At 49.5% G+C, this 27077-nt stretch overlaps 1 protein-coding gene across 2 annotated transcripts in view; it reads right to left on the reverse strand.

The window, feature by feature from the left end:
* Positions 1-27077, reverse strand: part of LOC138248896 (zinc finger protein 850-like) — a 44111-nt gene that overhangs the window by 6977 nt on the left and 10057 nt on the right. Inside the window, exon 2 of one of the 2 annotated variants that reach the window (XM_069202873.1) lies at positions 23678-23803. The exons of the other annotated variant lie outside the window; for it this stretch is intronic. The gene's annotated coding sequence lies outside the window, so the exon portion shown is untranslated. The remainder of the gene's footprint in view (positions 1-23677; positions 23804-27077) is intronic. 2 annotated transcript variants of the gene reach the window in all.

Consider the following 27077-nt stretch of genomic DNA (forward strand, 5'->3'; position numbering starts at 1 on the left):
AATCTTAACCCAAGAATCTAATGACTCTGTGGCACAGAAACTGATTTTAAATTAGATTTATTCATAGTTGTATGAATGATATACCAGCCGTAATCACATTAGCACACATTTAAGTCTAACATCAACAAATTAAGTAACAATGCACAAATTAACAAAAAAGCAGATCCTTAGTAGTTGTCTCCAAAGAAACTTTTATTACATACTGCAACCCTCTGAGGGATCCATAATTGTATTTCTTCCTTGGGTTTGGAGCAATATGCTTAGTATTTTTAAAGGTGTCACACTTTAGGCTCTAAAATGAAATGCTGCTCATGTTAAAACCAGTAATGACTCACTTCTCTGCAATTCCTCTAATATATCACAAGAATATCATTAAAGGGAGCTAAACGATGTATTAAGCATGTGCAGAAGGCCCTCAACACATATAAGGCCATCGGATACTTGGGAGTGCCTCCGGTGTGCCAAAGGCAAGCCTGTCTGTGCTTGTAGGACCTAGTCATCGCATGAAATGCTGCCTCTTTCTTATGCGGTGAGCTGGTTTTTCCTTACTTACTTGTATGAGCAGCAACATTTATTGGCAACCGCCGCCCCTGTCCGCTCTCATTCTTAGATGACTGTGTCCCATTTACTTTCCTCACCATCTGTCACAAAATCTAACACTAATAAACTATCTGCATACTAGAAAATTGTAAAATCACAATAACCAATAGATCATATGGAAGGCACGGGTTGCCCTTACCCACCATTCTGACCTTCAAATCCTGCCCTCCTCATACCTAGACTCTCTACTTCAGGAAGGCCTGGCAAGTGCATTACACTGGAACCATAAGCCTGTGCAACAAATTCTGCCATACCACCAACTAAAGTTTGTTATTTCCATTCTCCATTGACTATACCCCCATACCAACTAAACTTTGTTATTTCCATTCTCCATTGACTATACCCCCATACCAACTAAACTTTGCTAAATCCAAGCTCCATGATTTACAAGTCTTCCTTTGCAAATTAACCATCAATCAAGACAATATTATTGTGCTTCAGGACTTATTTGTAGCTTGAAAACCCTTCACATCTGTCTGAAATCTTCTACTCCACTCTCAATATAGACAGACTTAAACTTCAGTCTCAAAAACCCTCACATTAAGATGGTCGTTTTCTGGTTCCCCTTTTCAGTACAGACTACCAAAATCATTTTACGGTTACATTTGAAGTCATCTCCCATCCTTCGCAAATAATATTACTGTTCCTGTCCTAAACCTACCGGAAACTGGAAAAAATGTGATGCCTCTCTGTTTCATAAGCCCCCGAGTAATGTAATTTTCAATCAGACATGGACGGTAGTTGATGTATTATTTTTTCCTAAAATGCTTACACATTCTGTACCCAAAATTCTCAACCTTCATATTCTCTTACACTTGTATTATTACATACAGCGCAACTCGTTTGCATTTTTCATATTACTTGTTATTGGTTTTAATAGCAATACATTACAAAAACTTAAGTAAAGTTAAACCGAGGGAAAGGGACCCGCCTTGCAATTACATATCTCATGAATTGTGTTGATATACAAATAAAGTGTACAGGAGAACCAAAGGGCCACAGGTAAAATGATGTCAAACCATGACGAGAAGTCCATGTACTCCAGATCTTCTTTTATTTCTTTTTGCAGAGTCTCTAATATAAACTGCCTGTTGTGTGGGCGCAAAATAGGTCATGCCGCTCTGCCATTCATCTGCAGAGGGAGGTTCAGCCTGACATCAGTGGTGTGCAATATCATGCTTGTCTATCAAGAATCCTAGCCCGCATGTGATCTTTGCGCCCTAGAAGAGGACCAGGCTCCCTTATGGCCAGAGCGACAAATTTTGGTTCAAGGTTACGTGGCTTATGTGCGATTCTGGCTAAGGTATACATGGACAATCTCAGATCACATTGTAAAATGTACCTGGGGCGGGGGCGTTTGTAGCAGGTGAAAGTAGGGCTACTGCTGCTGCCCATCCTCCACACCTGATAGGGGCTGTAGGATGTCCTGTGCAGAAATTGCACTGTATTACTCTGCGATTTGAGGGGGATGGCCTGCGACTGTGCTGCCATGTTTGCTCCTGACGATCTTTTTTTAGGTCGAGCGCGCAAGCGCTCTGAAGTGTTGTAATCTATCTGTGGGCTTTTAACCTTGCCCACCGCACGCCCATCACTCGTTCATGGGATTGCCTTTCAAAAATCCTTTATCATCATTGGTAAATGCTTTACGCTTGTCCCTCCTTGGGGCGGTTTTGTTACTGCCTTGGCCACTGACCCTGTTACATGCATAATTGCATGTTTGCCGATACTTTTGACTGCAAGTGAACTTCTTTTTCTTGTTGTGTCTCTCCTTTGCGCTCATGGCGGCCGTGGCGCTTTGAATTGCCTTCCTTATGTCAACTGTTTTACTTTTCATTTGCAATTTATGTGGCAAGAAAAGTCCAGTTAGGAATTTACAACGCTAATATCTCTGACTTGAGTAAACGCGAGACCCATTGCATTGCAAAAGCTTGTTTTATCATGTTTCTTTTTATTGTTTTAACAAACAGAGAAAAAAACAAGACAGACAACACTGACAGCACTTATCTCACGTAGTACAGTATCTGTGGTACAGGTTATAGTGTGTTACACCTCGTGTTAATTAGAAGGCAACTGTATATCGAGGAGCATGTAACACCAACATAATGCATTTGGAATTGACTGCTGTATATACATGAGATCATGGATACAACCACTGAAGTAATTATCAAGATTTATAGGTAATAATACCAACACTAGCACGGAGTCACAGTATATTTGTTATGAGGGTGTGTGTACTGGGATGGGATGGATGTGCTTAAAGGTATGATTGTTTTTTTTGGGGGGGGGGGGGGGGGACTGGGGGGAAGGTGGCCAGGGGGAGACGCCAGGAGTGTGCCCTGATGTATCCAGTTGGTTGTGAGCATTAAGAGGACACGTCTAGTAGTGCGGAGGCCACGTCAGATGTCGGGTTTGTGTAACAATAATCTCTGGTGGACAGGTGACCGATTTGGCCTCCACCTTCTTTAGATACGTGTGCCAGTCCGGAGGTGTAGTGGACACTGTGACACCGTTCTACCTGGTATGCCCGCGAGCTGTGCATGTTGTTCTGCTGGAATAGTCGTGCGCAGGTCGGAGAGCCATAACCGAATAGGAGGTGGCATAGAGGACTTCCAGCACATGGCTAGGCATCTTTTTTTCGCGCACGTAAGCGTTATCTACAAATGTATTGATCGGCTTACACGCGGACGAGCAAGAGGTAATTACCAGAAGGCATGACTGCCTTCTCTCCTCAAGGTGACACCTGTGACATCCGAGGTCACCGCAACGACCTTGTCCCAGTAGGGGGTAATTTGGGGCAGTGCCACACCATAAATATATAAAATCTGCTGGGCTCATGTGACAGCACGGGCGAGCAGCAGAGGCGTCTGGGTACATTTGCGATAGTTGTTCTGGTGAAAGATATGTGTGATGCAAGTAACTGAACTGTGTGTACTTCAATCCAGCGTTCATGGAGATCAATTTTGGTGCCTCAAGGCACTGGGTCCATTGTTGATCTGTGAGCGCGACAGTGAGAGCGGTGTCCCAGTACGTATAAAGAGCCCCTACAGCAGTGGTCTTCAAACTTTTTAATGCCGCGCCCCTCCAGTTGAAAAATAAAAATCTTTGCTCAGAATTTGTCACTATTATTTTAGAAAGATGGCAATGTTTAAATATGTCTACACCTATTTAAAGATTGCAGTTAAGTACTGTTACCTTTTTAAAACTGCACTAACATGCTTCTGCTTAAAACAAAGTCATGTTATCTGTATAATATTTCTTTTGGACAGAGTTTGTTGCGCCCCCTGGGATCACTTGAGGCCCCCTTAGGGGGGCCTGCCCCCCAGTTTGAAGACCTCTGCCCTACAGGGATTTAATTAACCATGCGTATGGAGTTGAAGAGGTGGGTGACAGCCTTGCAGGCGCTCCCAAATGTGAACAAAGCCTGTATCAGTTGGGCAGTCTCAGGTTCATCGTGTGTTTTCTGCCATGTTACGCACAGTTAGCGGGTGAAGGTGGCATATGTGAGGGATGACTGCTGTGGGATACCATAATCGACCATCAGGGATTCAAATGTATTGAGTGTCTTATCTGTAAACAAGTCACCCCATTCCAACAGGCCAGCCACATCCGGTCACATTTGTAACCCTTGGCATCCAGATAATGCCCACAAAGACAACTCAGGCGCATGCAGTATACAAGTAGTTTTTTTTTGTCAGGTATGCAGCACAACACATCCTAGCTATGCATATAAGTGCGCGGTCCTCCCTAACCAGTGCCCCTAACTAGTGCCATGGGATATGAACCCAGCAGCCACTGCTGCATAGTAGTATTTGTAACTAAGGGCACCCATCCCCCGATCTAAGGGGGCATATAGGTCAGCAAGCGCCACTCAATGCCTGCCCTTGCCCCATATGAGTGCTGATAAGACTGATCGCATATCTGCGAACATCCTAGCGGGTAATTGCAACAGATGCAGAAAAGAAGCATACAAGTCTGGGAAGGATTAACATTTTTGAGATAGCCACCCTGCCTAGTAGTGAAAGTGGCAGCTACAGCCAAAACAGTACAGAGGAGCTCGCATTGGTAGGAGCTTTGCATTTATTGCCCTCTATTAAGTCCGTATCCGAACGATATATCGTGACTCCTAAGTACTTAATAGAGTCAAATGACCAGGGGGGCAGGGTACTTGGAAGGTCATTTCAGTGGGGGGGTCATTAGAGCCGTCAGTGGGAGTAACTGATTTATCCAAATGTACTTTAGGCCAGATGCCAAGCCAAAGCGTGCCAGCAATGACATAAGGAGAGGGAGTATGGTGGCAACGTTACGCAGGCACATTAAGGCATCATCTGCGTGCAGTGAGATCATGTGCCAGCATCTCCTGGCACGGATCACCCAGTCGGTGTGCGCAGACAAGGGACTCCATTGCTAACACAAATATTATCGGGGATAAAGCGCAACCCTGTCGGGGCCATGTCCTATAGTAAACAGATCAGTGATTGTATGTCCTGCATTTACCCGTGCTAGACGCCTGTTGTAAAGCAGGTCTAAGCACTTAAGAAACCTGAGTTGCAACCAAATCTTTGTAATAATTCTCTTAGATAGTCCCAACCTAGGGTGTCAAACGCTTTTTCTATGTCCAGCGATGCCACCCATGGGTTGGCACCAGTTCACCACGCCCAGTCCATCAACATGAATAAACAAGTAAATTCAGGAATGTATTTCTGCCTGGTATAAACTAGTTTTGGTCTAGGTGTACAAGGGACTGGCCTATAGGGACCAGACGGTTTGCTAGTATCTTTCCTAAAATTTTGTAATCAGTATTCAGTAGTGAGAGGGGTCGGTAAGACGACAATAATAATGCACCCCTGTCAGGTTTCGGAAGTATTATCAGCACTGCCTCCTGAAGGGAGGATGGGAGTATTCCTGTGTTAAAGGCATCTACATAGACCTTTAATAGGCATGGAGAAAGTTTGGACTGAAAAGCTGCATAAAAATCCACCGGCCAGCCATATGCTCCTGGAGTTTTACCACGTACCATCTGTTTGATGGCTTCCATAATCTCGTCTGTGGACACAAGGGCTTTGAGGGCCTCTCTTTGTGATATATGGAGTTGTGGTATGTTCACTGCTTCCAGGAGTGTGAAGGCTTGTGTTACATCTGTGGGAAGTGGGGTTGTGTATAATTTAGTGTAGGTGCAGAAAGCCTCACGGATGGCCTTTGGGTGTTAAATATTGTGCCGGTCTCGACTCAGATGGCCGTGATGGGTACTCTAGGGGAGTTTGAGCGTAACAACCAGGCTAAAAGTCTACCACCTTGTTGTCCTCTGTGGAAGTCCAGTTTTCTCAGTCGCTCCAGTGTGGTCATATATGCTATCCTGACCTGTGACAGGGCGGGAAATCTTGTTGGGTCAGTCGGCACTAAGTCTGCAGATTTCTGTTTTCAACATGTGTAATTCCCTTAGCAGGGATTGTACGGGAGCCATATATTGCTTTGATTGCATGTCTGCGCAGTACCACTTTAAATGCGCCCCATTCATTACCAGGAATATAGGCTGTGCATTCATTATCAGTGTCATATAAGGTGATTAAAGTAAATAAAGTTTCTCGAAAAGATGCATCAGATAAAGCATTGGAGGGGAGGCACAAGGTAGGTATGCAGAGACGTCCGTGACCCCAGGTTAATTGTACTTGTAATGGGCAGTGGTCTGATGTGGTTCGATCTAAGTATTCAGCCCGGGTAACATTTGTGAGGGCTTCTAAGCTACAGTAAACCACATCAATTCTCGTATGAAGGCCATGTAATCCATAGTAAAAAGTATACTCACAGATTAGAGGGTTTAGGCTGCGCCACGGGTCTGGGTAATTGAGGCCCAGCGCTGGAGGTGTTGAGTGAGGGCCACTGAGTATGCTCCTGGAACTGCGGGCGGGAGCAGTCATAGCTAAGATCCAGGACACAGTTAAAGTCTACCCCCCAGTAACAGGGTACCGTTATATTTTGGATCAATGCTGGGTGGGGGAGTGAAAGAAATGCACGTGATATGCATTGGGGGCATATAGGGAAACAACGGATACAGGGAAACCATCCAGGACCCCTTCCAGAATTACATTTCTACCTTCTGGTGGCACCCAAATAACTGCACCCCTGGTGTACCACGAGTATGCGGTCAGCACCAGTGTACCGCACTTGCGCATGCCTACTAGGTCTGGGGTCGTAAGATGAGTCTCCTGCAGCAGCGCAATGTGGATTCTGCATCTGCACAGGTATCTATTTACCTTATATCGTTTCATATAACGGGCCAATCCCTGCACATTTTAAGTCAGTAGCATATATGTTGTCTCTAGGCTATTGCGATGTGTGCTCATATAGGCTCTCATTACAACATTGGCGATAAATGCCTTTTACCGCCGGGATGTCGGCCGAAAATATACTGCCGCCGCAGCAGAAATCCGACAACCGTATCATGACACACACACATCATTCTGACACAATACAGACACACAAACAAATTCGACAGCCCAAAGGTCTGTGATAAACTGTTGGTACCAAAACCAAGACCGTTACGACAACAGAACAACACCCACCATATCATGACACATGAATCCCCATGGCGCTAAACCATTGGCGGGACATACCGCCATGCTCAAAATACACACCCATATACAAAACATCACCACATTGGACAATTAAAAAGCCACACACCTGACACCAATACACATACCACACCCACACACACACACCCCACTATAAAACACACACCCACATTACCCACAACCCTTTACGAATACAAACCATTGGCACGAGACATAACCACAACCACAGACTGAAGCAGAGCCACACACTACCTACACCTATACACCACCCACGCACCCCACCTCACACACCCAAACCCATCACCCCACACACCCTCATCTACACAACTCACACAACACCCATGGTACCGCAAAGACACCCCAGATTTGCAGAGGAGGAGCTAAGGGTCATGGTGGAGGAAATCATCTGGGTAGAGCCACAGCTATTCGGATCACAGGTGCAGCAGATTTCCATTGCTAGGAAGATGGCGCTATGGCAGAGGATCGAGGACAGGGTCAACGCTGTGGGACAGCACCCCAGAATGAGGGATGACATCAGGAAGAGGTGGCACGACCTACGGGGGAAGGTACGTGCCATTGCAGCAAGGCACCAGCTTGCTGTACACAGGACTGGCAGTGGACCCACAGCTCCCCCCCCACTACTAACAACATGGGAGGAGCAAGTACTGGCAATCCTGCATCCTGAGGGCCTGGTAGGAGTAGCGGGAGGAATGGACTCTGGTAAGACAACTCTTTGCTACTTACCCCCTTTACCTGCATGCCATCGCATTCCCTCACCCTCACTCCCATCACCCCACTACCTCCCACACACCCCACCCTCACAAACCCACTCATCCCAATGCCAAGCCCTGCATGCAACACCAATGCATGGACACCCCTCACAGACCTGCATGGACACCTATCACCACAGCATGCGCCCTAGAGAGAACCAGCCAGCCCATCAAATAACAACTCACACAAGGCCAAGCTGCCAGGGCAACAACCACCATACAGGGCAACCCACCCATGCACAAGATGGCACACACACACAAACAATAACACTGCTTTTACATCCCTACAGGTAACTCCGCCAATGTCACGGGTGAAGAGGTCCCAGCAGCATCCAGTCCCCACCACCCCCCTCCTAAGAGGCCCTCAGTGATGACAGCAGCTCGGCTTCCCTGGATCTGGATGACCAACCTGGCCCAGCAGGGATCTCCGGACAGTCTGCTTCCCAGGCCCACACTCACACCACCACAGAGCCTCCTCCCTCAGGAAACACCAGCACAGCACCCACCCAGCGAGCCCATGCCTCTACCCCTAGAACATGTCAATCAGCAGTGTGTCCACCACTACAGGGACCCCAGGGCACACCACAAACCCAGGACAATCAGGGACCTGGGGTCAGTGGTAGTGGCCAGGGGACAGAGGCACAGGCCAACAGGGGCACTGGGAGGACTGCTGTGCGACAAGGGAAGGACATGCCTAGGGAACACACTCTCCAGGAGGCACTCACCAACAACCTGGGAGCATACCAACATTCCCAGGACACGATGGGCCAGATAATGGACAAGTTGCAGGAGACCCAGCGGCTGCAGGAGGGACAGTACCTGGGGATCAGGGAGGACCTCAAGGACATTCACACCACCCTGGTCACCATTGCAGGGGTGCTGGCAGAAATGGCCAACACCATGAGGGAGGCAGTGGCACACCAGCTGGTCCCTGACACTAGCCAGGACACAGAACAGCCCTCCACCTCCTCTGCCGCTAGTGGACAGAAGGCCCCACCACAGGAACAACAGGCCACCAACACCCCGCGCCCCCCGCAGAAGGAGAACCACCCCGCAAAAGGTCCCTGCGATCCAGGCAAAAGCCAGATACACTTGCCAAGCCCACCGCCAGGAAATAAGACTCTCCTGATTGTCACCCTTGTGTCCCACTCCATCACCCTATCCACCTTGAACTGCCATTGCTCCCCTTCCTATGCCCCCTTGGAGAATGCACCTGTGAGACGAATAGACTGGACTCTAACCTGGACTTTCCTCCATCATCACCCCAGCCCATTGCACATACCCCTCTAGTTATTAGCACTGAAATAAACACCCTTGAAAAAAAATACAGGTATGGAGTATGACCAATGATTTAAGTATGTATTAGTTTATCAAGGTTTAAACATTGCAATACAACTATACAGTAATGTATACTTATAATTGACCTGTAGTTGGCTGTAGACAACACACAAGGTGCCAGAGTGGGGCACAGATATCTGAAAATAGAGATGCCAAAGGGTACAGTAAGTGGCCATCGAATTGGGAGAATCTGACTGCCATGTACAATGTCGAATACAACACTGTCAATGCAAAGTGAAGTTACAGTGTCCTACCTGCGTGTCACTGGAAATACTGTCATATAATAGCTGTTCTGTTGTCCTCATCCTCAGCCTCCTCATCTTTACTGTCCACAGGGTCCACTACTGCCACACGCCCATCTCCAGCCTCATCCTCCTGCAGAAAAGGCACCTGGCGTCTCAATCAAGATTGTGCAATATGCAGCATGCCACGATGATCTGGCACACCTTCTTGGGTGAGTAGTACAGGGATCCACTTGTCATATGGATGCAACGAAACCTGGCCTTCAGGAGGCCGAATGTCCTTTCTATTATCCTTCTTGTACGCCCATGTGCCTCATTGTAATGTTCCTCTGCCCTTGTCCTGGGATTCCTCATAGGGGTCAGAAGCCAGGAGAGGTTGGGGTAACCAGAGTCACCTGCAAATATCGAGGGATACCTGTTAGCCAAACACTAACCCTTAGGGCATACACCATAACCATACACCAACATATACTGGGTGGGAAACATGGTCCCACCTATTAGCCACACACGGTGTCTCTGGAGTTGAGCCATCACATTTGGGATGCCGCTATTCCTCATGATAAAGGCATCATGCTCAGACCCAGGATACTTAGCATTCACATGGGAGATGTACTGGTCCGCCAGGCACACCATCTGCACATTCATAGAGTGAAAGCTCTTTCGATTTCTGAACACCTGTTCATTCCTCCGGGGGAGGTGGGGGGGGGAACAAATGCAACATGTGTCCCATCAATAGCCCCAATGATGTTGGGGATATGTCCCATTGCATAGAATTCAGCTTTCACTGTGGCCAATTCCTCCACCTGGGGGAAAACAATGTAGCTGGGCAAGTGTTTCATCAGGGCGGCCAACACTCTGGTCAGCACAATTAAGAACATTGCCTGAGACATTCCTGCTGCCAAGCCCACTGTCACTTGGAAGGAGCCAGTTGCCAAGAAATGGAGCACAAATAGGACTTGCACTAGAAGGGGGATCCCAGTGGGCTGACGGATATCAGATATCAGATCAGGCTCCAATTGGGCACACAGCTCTGTGATTGTGGCCCTGTCCAGTCTTTAGGTGAGTATAATGTGCCTGTCCACCAGGGGTCTGTACACAGGGGTATGTCTCCATCTCCTATTCATCCGCAGTGGTTGTAACCTAGGAGGCAAAATGGGGAGCAGCTGGTCAGTATTACAGATTCAATAACACTACACTGCATGGCATGTTGTGACTGTAACAGTAAGTCGTTGGATAGGCCCAAATGGTGGCTATGTAAACTGTGACGCAGTCAGGTGCCATGGCCTTCCCCCCCCCCCCCTGAAATGGCGTCTGCCTGTCCTGTGTGGGTGGACATGTGGAAATGAGGTAATGCAGCTGACGTTGTGCGCCGTTGCGGAAGGAGGGTGAGTACCGCCGTGCAACTCCTCATTGGTTGTCATTGGGCCCTATGGGTTACAGTGGCCAATGGTGATGACCGCCGGCGGACGTCAGCACAATTTTCTATCTGTTCACTCACTTGCTACCTGACCTTCAACAGGAGAGGACCTACACTGCAGGTGCTGCTGTGACCTGTGTCTGGAAGCAGCGATGGCTCGTGTCACTGGGGAAAGGGCCCCTGCCTTTAACGCTGCGGAGTTGGAAGGACTGGAGGATGGGGTCCTACCCCAGTACCAAATGCTGTATGGCCTCCAGAGCAACAGGTGAGTACACTGTGAGCACGATGCAAGGGGCATGGATGCATGGAGTGCTGTGTGTGAGGGCCTCGTGTAGAGGGGGTTGGTGGAAGAGTTCTGGGCAGCGTGCTGCATGTGTGGTGGGCAATTTCTGTGCATAAGGGGATGGGAGGGCAAAGGTGGGCCATGAGTGCCACAGGCCGGACGGTATGACTGATACCTTTTTCTATGTCTTTTTTTTCCTGTAGGTCAGCGCCCATCAGAAAAAGGGTATATGGTGTGCCATCGTCAAGGACGTTCAGACCCTGGGGGTTTATGGCAGGCAGAGCACCTACTGTTGCAAACAGTGGGAGGACCCGAGACTCTGGGCAAGGAAGACGGCGGAGGTCCAGCTGGGGATGGCCTCCCAATGAGGAAGGGGTGCCCGTCGAACCCTGACCCCCCTGATGGCCCGCATACTGGCGGTGGCCTAGCCGGAGCTGGATGGGCGCTTGAGGGCATCGCAGCAGCCACAGGGGGGTGAGTACTGGGTCACAATATACCACTTGTGCATGGTGGGGTGGTCTCCGGGTGGGGGAGGTGGGCCTGTGGGTGCCCCTAGACCAGGCCGGACATTGCAGGGTACGTCCCATGTTGGGCAGGGGCTGATGAACACCACCTCCTACCAAGCTAGTAGGCATCCACTACTGGGCAGGGTTCTGTGGGTGTCAGGTATGCTGCTATTGGCGTTAAGTATTCCTGTCCATGGCCTGGTGACTAGCATTGTGACTGGTAGTGTGCTGCCTAGTGTGCAGGGCGTGTGTGTGTGTGTGTGTGTTTTTTGTCTCTTCCCCCCCTTTTTGTCACCCTGTCCTTCTGTGCATTAGCATCATCTGGCGGAGGAGCAGAGGCACCGGCGATAGAGGAAGCTGCATCCCACAGGGTCCATGGGGCTGATCCACCAATGGTGAGGGCACCAGTGGGATGGAGGGCCAAGGGGAGCACCACGGCAGACACAGGAGGGGACAGCACTGACAGTGATACCTCCTCCGATGGAAGCTCCCTGGTGGCTGCGGGCACCTCTGTGCCCCCCCAACTACAAGTACAGCCACTACCCCCGTACCAGCACCGCCCTCCCAGCAGCCCCTCAGCATAGTTCCCGTGCCCGCTCACCCAGGAGGGTGGGCATCTCCTTCGCCCCAGGCACCTCAGACTCTGCCCCAGTCAGCCCCACTGCCCTGAGTGAGGAGGCTATTGACCTCCTGCGATCCATCTCTGCTGGGCAGTCAACCATAGTGAATGCTATCCAGGGGCTGGCAGACCATTTACAACAAACAAATGCATTCCTGGAGGGCATTCACTCTGGCATGGCGGCCCAACAGAGATCAATCCAGGCTCTGGCCTCCTCTCTGATGGCAGCCATTGTCCCTGTCTCTACCCTCCCCCCTCCAACTTCCACTACCCAGTCCCATTCCCCACAACCCCAACCTATCCCAAGCACATTTACAGACCAGCATGCACCCATGACAACATACAGGATTGGCTCAGGCAAACACAAGCACCACACATCATCCCACAGGTACTCACACAAACACCATCCAGATGCAGACATGCCAACATCCACTGCCTCCACTGTGACCCCCTCCTCCTCGTCGTACACCTCCATCCCAGAAGCATCTCCACTGACACCTGCATGCACTACATCCTCATCTACTACCTCCATCACCAGCACACCTATCAGTACACGCCCCTCACTGGCAGTCACCACCCCCACATCCATGCACACGTCCCCTGTGTTCTCTCCTACTGTGTCTGTGCCCCCTCCTCCCAAAGAACACAAACGCAAGCACCCAAAAGCCATCCACCTCACAACAGCATCCAGCACATGCACCAGCACCCAAACACAGCAGACTGACACCTCTTACAACCACTACCTCTTCCTCCACTCTCAAACCATCTCCATCTTCCCGCCCCACTGTCCCTAAGAAGGTTTTCCTATCCACCTTTGACCTCTTCCCTACCCCTCCCCTCATCCCTTACGTCAAGCCAGGGTGGTAAAAACCCAGGCACGCACCTCGGCCACCCAGTCCACGGCCACAGCAGTGTCTGCAGCTACACCACCAGCTGCGATGCGGAAGGGTAAGGAGGCTGCACGACCAGCAGTGAAGGGGAATGGCACAGAGGCTGCACCACCGACAGCTAAGGGGAAGGGCAAGGAGGCTGCACCACCAGCGGCGAAGGGGAAGGGCAAGGAGGCTGCACCACCAGCGGTAAAGGGGAAGGGCAAGGAGGCTACACCACCAGCGGCAAAGGGGAAGGGCAAGGGACCTGCACCTTCAGGCAGGAAGGACAGGAGGCCTGGTGCTGGTACTGATCCTGAAACCCCAACACCAACCATGGCGCTTCAGCCTGACCAGGCTGCAGGAGAAGGGCTGGAACCTCCCCACACCGCCGCCAGCACCCCCACCAGCAGCGGCAGCCACAGTGGACAGCCTGACCAGGCTGCAGGAGAAGGGCTGGAGCCCCCACACACTGCCTCCAGCAGCAGCAGCCCCAGTGGACAGCCTGACCAGGCTGCAGGAGAAGGGCTGGAGCCTCCCCACACCGCAGCCAGCACCGCCACCAGCAGCGGCAGCCCCAGTGGACAGCCTGACCAGGCTGCAGGAGAAGGGATGGAACATCCCCCCACCACTGGCATCCCAGACACCAGCACTGCCCCAGCCACCACTGAGCAGCCGTCACCGCTGGCAGGCACTGTGTAGTCCTGCCTACATGGGCTGTCGTGCGTCCTGGAACCTGCAAATCCTGTTTGTGTGACTCACAGGTGAGAGACTGTGACCTTGCACACACCAAGTGCTGCATCACTGAGCACAAGGCCCCCTCCAGAAGCAGTGGAGAAGACATCTACTCACCCCATCCTTGCCAGGATAAAGTACACTGGGCACAAGGCCCGCTCCGGAATCAGTGGAGAAGACATCCACTCCCCCCATCCTTGCCAGGATGAAGCACACTGGGCACACGGCCCCCTCCGGAAGCAGTGAAGAAGCCATCCACTCACACCATCCTTGCCAGGATGAAGCAAACTGGGCACAAGGCCCCCTCCAGAACCAGTGGAGAGGCCATCCACTTGTGAGACTGTGGCTATGCACTCCCCAGGACCAAGCAGTGGGCAAACCACCCACTTGTGAGACTGTGGCTTTGCATTTCCCAGGACCAAGCAGTGGACAAACCACCCACTTGAGAGACTGTGTGGCTTTTCACTCCCCAGGACCAAACAGTGGGCAAACCACCCACTAGAGATACTGTGGCTTTGCACTCCCCAGGACCAAGAAGTGGGCAAACCACCCACTAGAGAGACTGTGGCTTTGCACTCCCCAGGACCAAGCAGTGGGCAAACCACCCACTAGAGAGACTGTGGCTTTGCACTCCCAGGACCAAGCAGTGGTCAAACCACCCACTTTAGACTGTGGCGTTGCACTCCCCAGGACCAAGCAGTGGGCAAACCACCCACTTGAGACTGTGGCTTTGCACTCCCCAGGACCAAGCAGTGGGCAAACCACCCACTAGAGAGACTGTGGCTTTGCACTCCCCAAGACATCGCACAGGGCATGTTGCCCCCTCCAGGACCAGTGGTGTTGTACCATCTTCCGACTGAGGTGCCCCCCAGTTCCCTGTCTCCCTGAGGTGCCTGTGTATTTTCAACCTTATGCCCCTGCAGTGTTCTCTCCATGTGTTGCAGGAGTGAGTTGGTTCCTTGGCCTCTGTGATGTGGCCCTGTGGCCCACGGACATTACGGACTGGGAAGTGTCCCTCCATTTGTATATATCTGTATGTACTGTTTGTATTTTTTATCTCGATTTTCTACAATTTGATCTTATTACACTCACTTGAATCGCTTCATTTTGTCCTTGCATTATTCCTAAGGGGTACGGGGTGGATATGTGATGTTACTGCATCTGCTTGTGTGTATGGTGTGGGCGGTAGGGGGAGGTGTGTTACGTGTGTGTATCACTCTCTTTTTCCTCCCCCTACCTCCCTTGTGTGGTAGGCGGCTGTACTCACTGTCGTCGTCTTCGCCGGCATTGGTGCTAGTGATACACATAGAGGTATAGCAGCATGGGAACGATGTGCAACTCGGGCTCCATGGCGTTGTGGTTCTTCCTTGAGTCTCCAGAGGTGAGTCGTTTGCCTTCTGTGTACTGGTTCCGCCGTGCTTTTGATGTCATTCGTACCGCCCCGGAAAAGGTGGCGGATAGGCCTGTTGTGATACGGTGGGCACATGGTCTTCTGCCTGGCTGTTGGCGGTTACCGCCGTGGTGCTTGTTGCTACCGCCATGGCAGTTGGTATGTTAAACGGTCTGTCTGTCTGGGCGGTTTCCGCCGTGGTCATGATTTTATTTTGGTTACCGCCAGTCTGTTGACGATATTACCGCCGCTTTATCACCAACCGCCAGGGTTGTAAGGAGGGCCATAGTGTCCTGCATATGGTAATGAATGACAACCCCTAACCTGCCCCGCCCCTCCAGCCCCATTCAAACCCCCATCTTATGACCCACATGCCATTTTTACATTGTGCTAAGTAAACAAACAGAAACAAATTAAGCATGAATAACAACTCAAACGGTGAGCTCACGTTGAATCTAGAACACCTCATCCCAGGTCAGCACACCAACAGGTGTCCCGCCATCAGCACTACAATGGTATAACGTGAGACACTGAACCAGTCAAGAGTGTATCGTTAAGTTTGAGGGGACAGGTAACGCCAACAGGGTATTGGTGGCACACAAGAGAGGAAGTTCTTCTGATCCCCAGACACAACACTGTTGGGCCAGATCTCCCAGCCTACTCATTTCATGGTCTCCAAGGAGAAACAAACATATTGCTGGTTCTAAAGATCCATTGTGTTCATAACACCTCCTCCTCTGTCTGCGGGGTGACCAGTCGTTCTTCACCCCCCTACCCAAAGCAATGAATCCAGCAACAAACGAGGAATGACCGGTGTACCCACATCAGGGCTGCTTGACTCTGGAACAGGAGATGTGGGAGTCGGCACTCTGATTTCCACCCCCTGCAACCGCCCGTGCTCTTTCCTTGGCTGCCTGCTCCCTCGAAGGGCCAACTGGGCACGGTCCACAAGGATGGTGTAGTTTATAGCTTTTCCATTGGGAAGGATATTCTAGTGTCGTCTGATGTGAGGTACTGATGCTCCTATCTTCCAACCAAGCCTACGCCGCGTCTGGTGTCACGCAAAAGTGAGAGATGCCATTGTGGGTAATCCAAAGAGTGGTCGGAAGGCATATTTGATGTCATGTTCACAAAGGGATCGCTTTACCTCAAGAAAAGAGGATTCCTTCCGCTGCACTTCCATGGTGAAGTCAGGGTAGATATTGACTTGGGCGTTGTCTACCAGACAGGGGCCTCTCGTCCGGGTGACCTGTAGGATGTGATCTCTGTCTCTATATTGGAAAAGGCGGGTGACTATTGGCCGCGGAGGGGCACCTGAGTAGGGGGTGGGGGAATTGGCTCGGAACCCTATGGCTCACTCCACAGAGAAAAAGGTCAACTGTTTACCTTTTAGGATCGTCTTTGCAAACCATTCTTCGAGATAGAGTTCCATGCTGGGGCCCTCGCTTCCCTCCGGAAGGCCCACTAGTCGAACATCCTTTCGCTGAGATCTACCTTCCTGGTCTTCTACACATTTCCGAAGAAAGTCTACCTCTTCCTGCAAGGCTTTGATGTGGGCAGTGGTGTCGGAGACTGTAGGTCTCATGAAAGCCAAGTTGGACTCCACATTTTCAACTTGGTCTTTCAGGTTTTTATGGTCTTTATGTAGCAGACCCATGTCTATTCTGGGAGCACCAATTTTTGGTTCCAGAGTGGATTTAATGTCTACTGGAGTGTGCAGCTAGCTTCTTCTCAAGTGACCCTCAGGTACAGCACCGGGAGCCTCCATCAGGTAGGTTGCAAGTGGTACCAGGGACTGCTGGCACAGCCTTGTCCAGCCGGGCTGCGGGAGAGATACTGAGTCTTAAATGCCCGCAAAAACACAATGGAAAGGGGCCATTGTTGTAAGAAAGTGTCCTCACTTTCACTGTGCATTGTATGCACTCGGGGACCCAGACTAGAGTGTAGCTCCTCTTTGAACACAAGTTCTACATGTTGTATGCTGTGTTAGCAGTAGTTGTGGCAAACAACAAGTGGGAGCAGTTTGAGCGAGGTGCGGGCACAGCAGATCAAGAGAAATGCACATCCGGTGGGGGCCAGATTGGTGTTGTACTATGCTGGGGGAGGTGTGGCCCCAGGAGCATTGGCATGGCCGATATCAGGTAGGCGACGAGGAGCATAAGTGTCCAGCACTTCTCCCAGCCTAGGCCTGAATGTACAAGGCACCATCTGGAGGAGAGAAAAGGCTGCAGAACAAGACAGGGGTACCTCGTCTTACGCAGCCCAGGTGTAGGTTCCCCTCTGAGGGATATTCTCTGGGTTAGAAAGATTCAGGCTATTGGGGGGTACTGCTGCAAGGCTCCAGTGTCACCCCCGGGGCATGGGAGGGGGCCAGATCTAGTTCCAAGGCTAGCAGCCTCACCAGTTCTCTGTCCCACCAGGTGGGCCCCAGGCTGTCAGGGTGGGCCAGGGTCCGTGGGGCCATGAGAAAACCTCTCTCAGTCTTTAACACGTGGGAAGTTAAGGAACCAGATCCTCCGTGCGTCTACCGGTTCTCCCCCTCAACCCTGTGCGCTGCATCTCCATATTCGGCTGCTAGAGTCTCTGCAGACCCCACTCCTCTCCAGGGTCGGACATGTCCCATGGCACCTCCGGCTGATGCCCAGCGAAGGGCCTTACGGTCGCAGGCATGCCTTGATCTCCACCACGTCCAATTCCCCAGGAGCCGCCAGGGCCGATCGGCGGCAGATACAGCACCGCAGACGCGGTAAGTTCTCCGGACAGGGGGAGCAATCCCTTCCATCTGTTCCGCCAGAATTAGGGGGGCCTCCGCTGGTGTATTTGCCACAAGAGACAGAGAGGCAGGATTATTGCTGCTGTTGCTGAGGGCCACGGAGCTCCAAACAGTGCAGCTTACTAGGCCGCCATCTTGGCTCTGCCCCTCTGCCTCCTGGCAATCCTTGTCATCCAGCTCACCTGGGGTTTGCTCTCAAACTGCCCTTGTCTTGCCCACATGTGAAGTTAGAGTAGGGACATATACAGTCTAGAAATGCCCTTGCATCCCAGGGGTTCAAGCACTAATTTGGCCTCCAGAGAGTTAAACTCAGGGATATTCTTCAGATCCTCATTATGTTCACAGAGGGTGTGGTGGAGCTGGAGGTATCTGAAAAACTGGGATCAGGGTAGGTTGTGCAAGTTGCTCAACAGATTTTATACAGTAATTTTATTACACCTCACTAGTGAGATATCTCAATGAGATCCCCCGTCTTGTGACCTGACGCAACTGAGTCCCATACCATAGAAAAGTCAAATGTGTTCCTTTGCCCAGCCAGTTATTGTGCTTCAGTGCCTCATACCAGCATAGCATAGCAAGGGAAAATGAGATATATGAGGGGGAGAAGGGAGGAGGCGGGGTGGGGGGCAGCTTTATAGGAAGTGTAAGGTGCCATGCTGTTCTGAGGTGTTGATTTCAAGGTGCAATGCCGGGTCTTCCCTATCCCTGAACAACCAGTCTCTAATACGATCACCTGCACTGTCGAGTAGTAAAGGCTTAAAGCATGGACCTCCCAGCCGCATCACATATAGTCACAGTGTACTTTTATGAGACCCTTGCTAGTTTACTGCCCCAAATTTACCTAGTGACTATGGCCTGCACGTAGGAAAAAAAGACCGAGTATAAAGCCATCCGTCCCACCTTACAGATGGGTAAGGACCATATGTCCACAACGTTGTAGCGCAGCGCCATTATTATTATGCATTGAAACCGATTCTCCTCGCCCGAGAAGGGATGAAGCCCCGCATAATGGCTGGCCTGTGGAAATTGATGGAGAGGTTAGCCTGTAAGGATGTGTGGCACGTACTTCACCCTGGGATGCAGAAGTTCTCCTGCTTCACCCCCGCTCATTGTGTGTATAGTTGATTGGACAGATTTTTGGAAACCAATGAAAGCGGGACTGCATGATTGGATCCCAATATTTGGTGAATTTCTTAGCAGACCGTGCACCGCTGTTGATAGAGTATGGAGTAGGTCGCTCGCGCCCTAGGATCCTCTTGTGGCATCTCCACCCTGAGGCACTGGGAAGAGACAAAACACGTGCTTCAGGGATATTCTGCCAACAATTGGCACTCCACCCTGCAGCGGCTCCTTGAAAGTGGTAATAAGAGGAGAGAGCCTCTCCTGGGTGTGTGGTACTAGACGCTGCTTGGAAAAAGAGCTGCCTCAGGCTAAGGACAAATTGCCGAACTTGCAGCGGGGGTGGAAGACTTGGGGCCATGGACAAAGCCATAAGCTGATGACACTGCTGGATGACTTTGCAAGCGCCTTGGGGCTGAGAATCAACCACCTTCAGACAGTGATGTTTCCTTGGCAGGGCCGGTGAGACTCCCCAGGGAGCAGCTCCTAGTGTTTGGAGAACTGGAGAAGTTCCGGTATCTAGGAATGCAAATTGTTCCTGAGGAAGTACCTCAACATGACCTGAACATGAGTCAAGTGCTGGCCGGGCTGCGTGAGTACTTGAGGTTCAGGAACACACTTCCCGTCTCGGTGATGAGCATAGTAACCTAAAGTAAGATGGTATTGCCTCCATGTTGTCTATATATGATGCAGAACTCCTTTTGTGATCTCCCCGAGAATGTGTTTTCAGAACTGAATAGTCTACTGGTGTCTTTGGTGAGGGTGGGCAAGAGGAGCCAGGTGAAACTAGATGCCCTAAAAATGGACCTTGTTGAGGGCGAGCTTGGTCTTCTGGACCTGCGCCTCTGACGATAGGAAACAAAACCTTAACTCCGTCTTGTAGACAGACTCCATTTTGTGCCACTCAACCAAGTGAGCCTGCAGAGGAAAAACCTACAAAGTAAGTGCTAGGCCCTGAGTTTCAGAACATAGCTAGACACAAGGCATAGGCAGAGAAGTAACACAAAGAGTTCCAAGAAATAGAATGGTTTATCTTATCTAGAACAAGTAGAACACCCCCAGCCCAGGGAGTGTAGGGTGTCACTTACAAAAAAGATAGAGGCTGAGAGAGAACTCACATGACTAATAGATGTGCTTGCCAGGTTGTAACATATGCACCAGCTATTGTACTCAATACCTGCTGAAGTGTATAAATACTGGATTCAGTCAGATTATCTTTGAGACTCTTCCTTGTACGTGACTTTGCATGCAGCACTACAGTGGTCCTCTCGGCCGTTAAATTAAGTTTATTGCGAGAACCCAAGACAGAAGGCTATGATAATTTTTAAGGGCATAGGGATGAAAATAGTCCAGAGTTGACACTGGCGAAGCCAGGGAAGAGAGCTCCAGCGGTTGGACCCTCTGGGCCGGGGGGGCCCTACTGTCATCTCCATCCAGTGATCAGCACGCACATAGGTGAGCAGATGTCAGTGTTTATGCAAAATCTGCCACTAGAGAGGGGGTGCAGGAACCCAAGGCACAGATAGACAGGTGAGCCCAGGGCGATCTCAGAAGAATTATAATTGCCCTTATTTTCCCTTGCCTCTTGAGGGACTTAGAAGGTACAAAAGGTACGGATTGTGAGGCCAACTACAAGTCTAGTCATACTTGTTTTGATCAGAAACATCAAGTGTCTGCATTAAGTTTAACAGTAGAAAGTAAACCATTTCAAGACATTGCGGTTCGGCAGGAATGAAGTGCCGCTAGCAGTGGTGGCCGTAGTGAAAATATGTTGTATTATAAGTGAATGAATATTTAATGTATTTAGTACATATAGTTTTTGAGACAAATAATCACAATGTCTTCTTCTTTACAACATGTGTCAAAAGTATTCATAGAGGACTCAAAGAGAATTGCTAAAAACTGTGAGGAATACTTTCAGGGTACACGTAACAGTTCACACCCATGGCGGCCAAAGGAGGAAACATTTGATTCAGTGACACTTAGTCACTTACAAATATACCTTTATGAATCCTACAAGAGTAGAAAATTAAGGAAACGGATTGTGACTTTAAATACGAGGCAGGAATTTGAGCCTGATCAAGTGGAACAGAGGTCGGAAGATTCATGGTCCCCTCCTCCTACAGCACCTCCCCCTTATCTGGACACATAAAAGGTGTAAAAACCTATATAAGGAGATAAAGCGCCTATTGAAGAAAGCAGTAGTGGGCATGCACATTTTAGGGGAGGAAGCAGGGCCCCCGAGGTTTACTATAGAAGAAACATTTCTTCCCCCACGCCTTTCATGCGAGACAGCGCGAGTAGTGTTGGACAACCTTTCTGTAAAAACCAGACAGCACACAAAACAGGGGTCTGATCAAGAGGAGGATGATGGATAATTGAAGAAATATACATGACATGTTAATGCCACATTCACTTTAAAATTTGATGACCGCAACAGAGAATTTGAATCGCAGTCACAGACAGTCACATCAAGTTTTACACACCTTTACAAGATGAATAACACTCAGGTGCAGGATTCCATGTCATGTTATATTACTTGTCCCCCATATTCGACACAACAAGGGCCCAGGTTGGGGGCCACCCATAAACCATTGGGGTCCTCTCCAATAATGTGAGGATATAGGGGAGACACTCACTTTGATGGAGACGGACTGGCCCTACCTTTCATGACATTTGGGGAAGGTATGAATACCATGGGATTGGGAGGCGAGTGCCTACCAACAAGAGGATTGACTAGAGAAGATATATTCCCAAACAAATGATGGGAGGTCCGACTGTTCAAGGAGGCAATCCATTTCTAGGTACACACTGACTGTCGGGACCTGAGACCCTAATGTGCCCCGTTGTATCTAGAACTTCCAATTACCAACAGCCCAAATATGTATATTGGGGAAAAAGTACAAGTTTTTGATTGACAAAGGGGCTACAAAATCATGCACCAGAGATCGAGGATTGCAGCTTTCAAATAAATCTATGGCTGTGCAGGGGTTCTCAGGTGAAATAATGACAGTACCATATACCTGTAACATTCCAGTCCAAATTGGGGATACAATAATTTCTGAATCATTGTTATATGCTCCTCAGGCCCCTGCAATTGTATTGGGAGGTGACCTGTTACATAAATGTAGTGCGACAATAACATTTTGTCCAGATGGATCATTGCTTTGTTCTACTCCTGAGGTACCATTAAAATGCATGAGCCTCAGAACAGCACCGGAGATATGGGACCCATAAATAAAAGGGGGGACCCATTGAATATGTCCCTTATTCAAGCAGGGATAGAACATTTTACAATGACTGAACCAATATTGACAGGCAAGTGGTTAGAGATACCATCCAAAAGTCTGTTCAGATCAGAATACCTAGTATTCTCATTGAAAAGCATAAGGATGACAAGCAAATATGGGTTATTGAAAGCAGTAGACCAATCTCAGAGGAGACGGTCAGCTATAATTTTCACCCTCCCAGGTTCAAGAGTACCAGATATAACAGATGACAAATTGCTTAATAATGATTTGAGATTCAGGAAGATTGTGTTCAAAGAAGACACAGAAATACAGGTGGAGACAGCCCCCCGAATTGCCAAGGACCACAGTAGAGGATGTGAATGCCCGTCTCGCTGGCGTACCATCCCAGCTATGGTCCTTGGATCTGAATGATGTAGGACTGATATTAAGTGCAGAACCGTTTAAAATAAAACTAAAAGATAATGTGCAATTACCTACAGTAAGAGAGTACCGTCTCTCTAGTGAAGTCCAGGAAGGAATAGGCATAATTATACAAGCCTTGGCTAGTCAAGGGGTTTTGTATCCCTCTTCTTCACCATGTAATACATCGATTTTTTCCTGTGTGCAAAGCCAATGGGAATTCCTTTGTGGATGGTCCAGGATTTCCAACCTTTGTAACACGATTGTGGTGCAGGAATTTCCTGTGTTTCCTGATTCCTCAGTTATCCTTACAAACTAACCCAAGGATGCTAAGTATTTTTCGGTCATAGACTTGAAAAATGCTTTTTATGGTGTGGCCTTTTACATCCAGAGAGGACATTTTCCCTGTGAGCAGTCCCTAGCAGCAGCAGCCTTTGCTGTAGAGACGCCATCAGCAATAACAGCTGGTAGCTCATCCACACTGTATGTCAAACATGCCTCTTTTGCAGTTTTACAGAAAGCTGAGAGCACTCCAATGCTGCTATTAAAATTGTGTGTATTCACTCTGTCAGCACCACACAATTTCTGGTAGAACCCTTAAAAGACACAGACCATGATTGTGCAACACATGAGGAACAACATGTTGCCCTAGCACAAGAGACACCAATCGAGGGAAACAGAGTACTATATACCGATGGATCCTCTATGATAGATCAGGCGACAGGAATTAGACACACAGGAGCAGCCATAGTGGAACAGACAGGTACCTTACCTAATGTGATGCAGGCAGTACTTACCAAAGCCTTCACGTTTCTCGGCCCAAGCAGCAGAATCGCACGCTCTGGTACAGACATTACAATTGGTGTAGCCAGATGATGTTATAATATAAACTGACTCAGCATATGTAGCCTCTACTGTCCATTCTGGAATAACAAGGTGGCAGAGAAGAGGTTTTCAGAAGAGTGATGGTGCCCCAGTAGCTCATGACCCCCTCCTACAAAAACTAATATTAGGACTGCGAAGAGGGGAGAATAAAGCACGGGTAAAATGGCAAGCGCACACAGGGGGCATGGATGGTGTGTTACAGGGCAACAACATAGCCAACCAGACAGCAAAGGGGACTAGGTAGAGGGCTAATACCATATGTACAGTGCAGATATGTGAAATTGGGGGGGGGGGGGTGATGTCCCCTATATGATATTAGCAGCATACCACCTTCAGGACATACAAGAATTATCACCTTGTGTGGAAAAGGAGGTTTGGGACTAGAGAGGATGTAGTATATCCACTGATTTTCTGTACAGACATAAATATAGGCAAACTAGTGATGCCCCGGAGACTTCTCCATTTAGCATTAACACAATTACGCTTAACAGCACATGTCCCTAAAAAGACATTGTTAGACTGCGTAGTTTGTGCATTGTGACGAATGGGGCCCGCTTTTCCTCTGTGGCTGCGGCTAAACTAATGAAGATAATCAGTTTGTAAACGCACACTGCAAAGAACATATGGGTTCTTGACTTTGCATTTTGGGGTTTGTGAATTTGAGACTTCGTGTCAGTGTTCCAATCAAAGAGGTTTCTCTACATCCTCTGGTGGTAGACCTCACAGATGATCACTTTGGAGTGTGAAGAAATCTTTCTGTTACTGGGGATCATAAACCACCGTCCTTAACATGCTAGGACATCACTTCAGTTGGGAATTTGCTTAAATTATCAACTATTTTCAGTGGGACCATGCAGCATTGTAGAGGTATTTTAAAAAATAAAATTAACAACAGATTATGAAGAAGTGATGCGCGGGAGTTGGAGACACTTGATATTGGAGGCGGAGCTAAGAGAGTGAGCCGTGGAGCGGAGCCAGACGAACCGACACTAGCACCAATACCAGAGCCTCTGCATAGGGGACCTCTGCGGGAGGGAGCTATCGGAGGCCTGCAGACAGCTGAGTGCCCCTACCAAGCTGCCAGCAGTTCGCCACAGTTTGCCGTTGGCCTTGCGGCTGGCTCCTGCCTGGCTGAGAAAGTAACAAACACAGGAGCAGGAGTTGATCAACTCCTGGGGAGGTGAGGCGGCGTGGCATCTCGAGGGCCCTGGGGAAGGGCATTGTGGGACAAAGTGAGGTGTGATGTGGCGCACGGGGTGTATTGTGCCCTCATCTCCCGTAGCGCCCCCTGCAGCCTTCGGAAACACTTTGGAGTTCCTGAAGCCAGTAGCCACTACCCCCCACCCCCCCCTGCTAAGAGTGTGCCCCAGGGCCCCGCAGAAGCAGCCCAGCTAGTGCTGGGTGAAGCTTGCGGGGGACTGGCAAGCCTCGCTCCAGCTTTTACTTGGTCTCTACCCCTTCTTTCTCTTGTAAGAACCGGCATCTCTCCACTTGCAATTGCCTAACTACCTGTGAACTGTGCTGTTGAAGGCACCCTATTGAGGCCAGCAAAAGAACACTCATTTACTGATGCCCACTAACATTATCCCACAGATGTCTACAGCACCATCTCGACCCACCCGTGGTGGGTCTGTGGCCTCTGGTCCAATAACAGCAGCATCCAAAGGCCTGGAGAATAGAGTATAGAAGTCAACAACCTTCCCAAATACATCAAGTGCACGTCCTGCGGAGTGGAGGAAATTCTACACACTATCTTTTCGCCTGTGACTCAAGACAATGACAAGGAGGAGAGGGCACCTTACCAGCATATGGTCTTCCAGCACCACAAAGGCAAAAGCAGATCAAGGGATCACACGGGCCACGTTTTTATGGCCTCAAACGGCTCAGTACTTAAGGGTCGTAAGCACCTCGAGGATGGCCCCTCAGGCCCACAAGCAGCCCAAAGGTGCTCTCTGTGCAGCAGATCCCAGTCTGTGCGGCCATCTATTACAGAGCTTGGTAACAAGCCCAGTAAAATCTGTAAAAATGGCAAACCAACAAAAGCCGTGCCAACACTAACATCAGTCTTGGACTTTTTTAGGAAGAAGGTGACTGCACCCTTAGATCTGGCACCGCGACAACTCCCTGCTGATTTTGCAGTCATCTCAAGTGACAAGAAGGTCAGTAATTCACCATCACTAATTCTATTTGAGCAAACAATAATGGTGCCATACAGCCAAGGGATAATACAATCATAGAAATACCATCAAAAAGGCTCTCAGACAGCATAATAGCTGAGCTCTCGCTTGACCCCAAATCAAATTGTGAGGAACGGCTACAAAACGGCACAGACAGCTTCAGTATGACTGGCACTCCTAGTCTTCTGGCCTCTTTGCCTGACTTACAGTTGCAGGGAGGACCTAATGGGGCCTCAAGCCTAAACGCAGGCCATCTTCACTATTGTGAAATGTGGCGAGGTGGACTCTAGCGACGAAAACAGCATAGATCCTTTCCAAGAACAGTCACATCCTGCCCAGGATCTCAATTATATGGACTACTCAAGAGACCAGCAGAGAACAGATCTATCAGTACCTCAACCTGACTGCAACCAGAGTAACCTGCTGGCTTTGATTAATGCTACCCTGGTCGCCACGATAAACACCCTCACCTGGCAATCGGACAAGTTAGAGGTGCAACCGGATCTCATACAAGCCTTAGCTACCTCTATTACTAAGATGGAGGCAAAACTCACCGCTCTGGAATAAAGAGGGTTTACCACCAGCCTCAGCACAGTCAGTAGCAGCACACCAACTTGTGCATGCCTCCCAATTGTTGACAGATTATCTACTCTGACGGAAGTATTGACTTCCATGATTTCGGAATTGTCAAGCAGCAACTGCCCGATTAAACCTGCAGGAAGCTTGGGAGGACTCGCACTCTCAACGCCAATTACCCTTATGGGGGTTCGCCCCTCCCCAGCAGGACAAAATATTTAATTACCCTAATTCCTCCCCCCCCCCCCCCCCACCCCCGGGAGGACACCCATATTGAGGCCCACGTCACTGTGCAACAAGTTTCCACCGAAACTCCACACAGTATGGAAGCAAAAACAGACTCTGATTGTAATACTAAGGTAATATAAACAATCCAGACATGCACTGGTCAAGGGCTCCATCTAAGAGAGCTAAAAAGGGACTATAAAAGGCGAAGATCAAGGCTGCAAAAGAACAACTGCAAATTCATTACTGAAAGGAACTAAGGTAGACCACAATGAAGCTAACTTACATTCCATCTTCAAGAATAGGAAGACTGGCAAGAAGCATTTGGAAAGCC

This window comes from Pleurodeles waltl, chromosome 8 (genome assembly GCF_031143425.1).
Source record: "Pleurodeles waltl isolate 20211129_DDA chromosome 8, aPleWal1.hap1.20221129, whole genome shotgun sequence".
NCBI classification, from domain to species: domain Eukaryota; kingdom Metazoa; phylum Chordata; class Amphibia; order Caudata; family Salamandridae; genus Pleurodeles; species Pleurodeles waltl.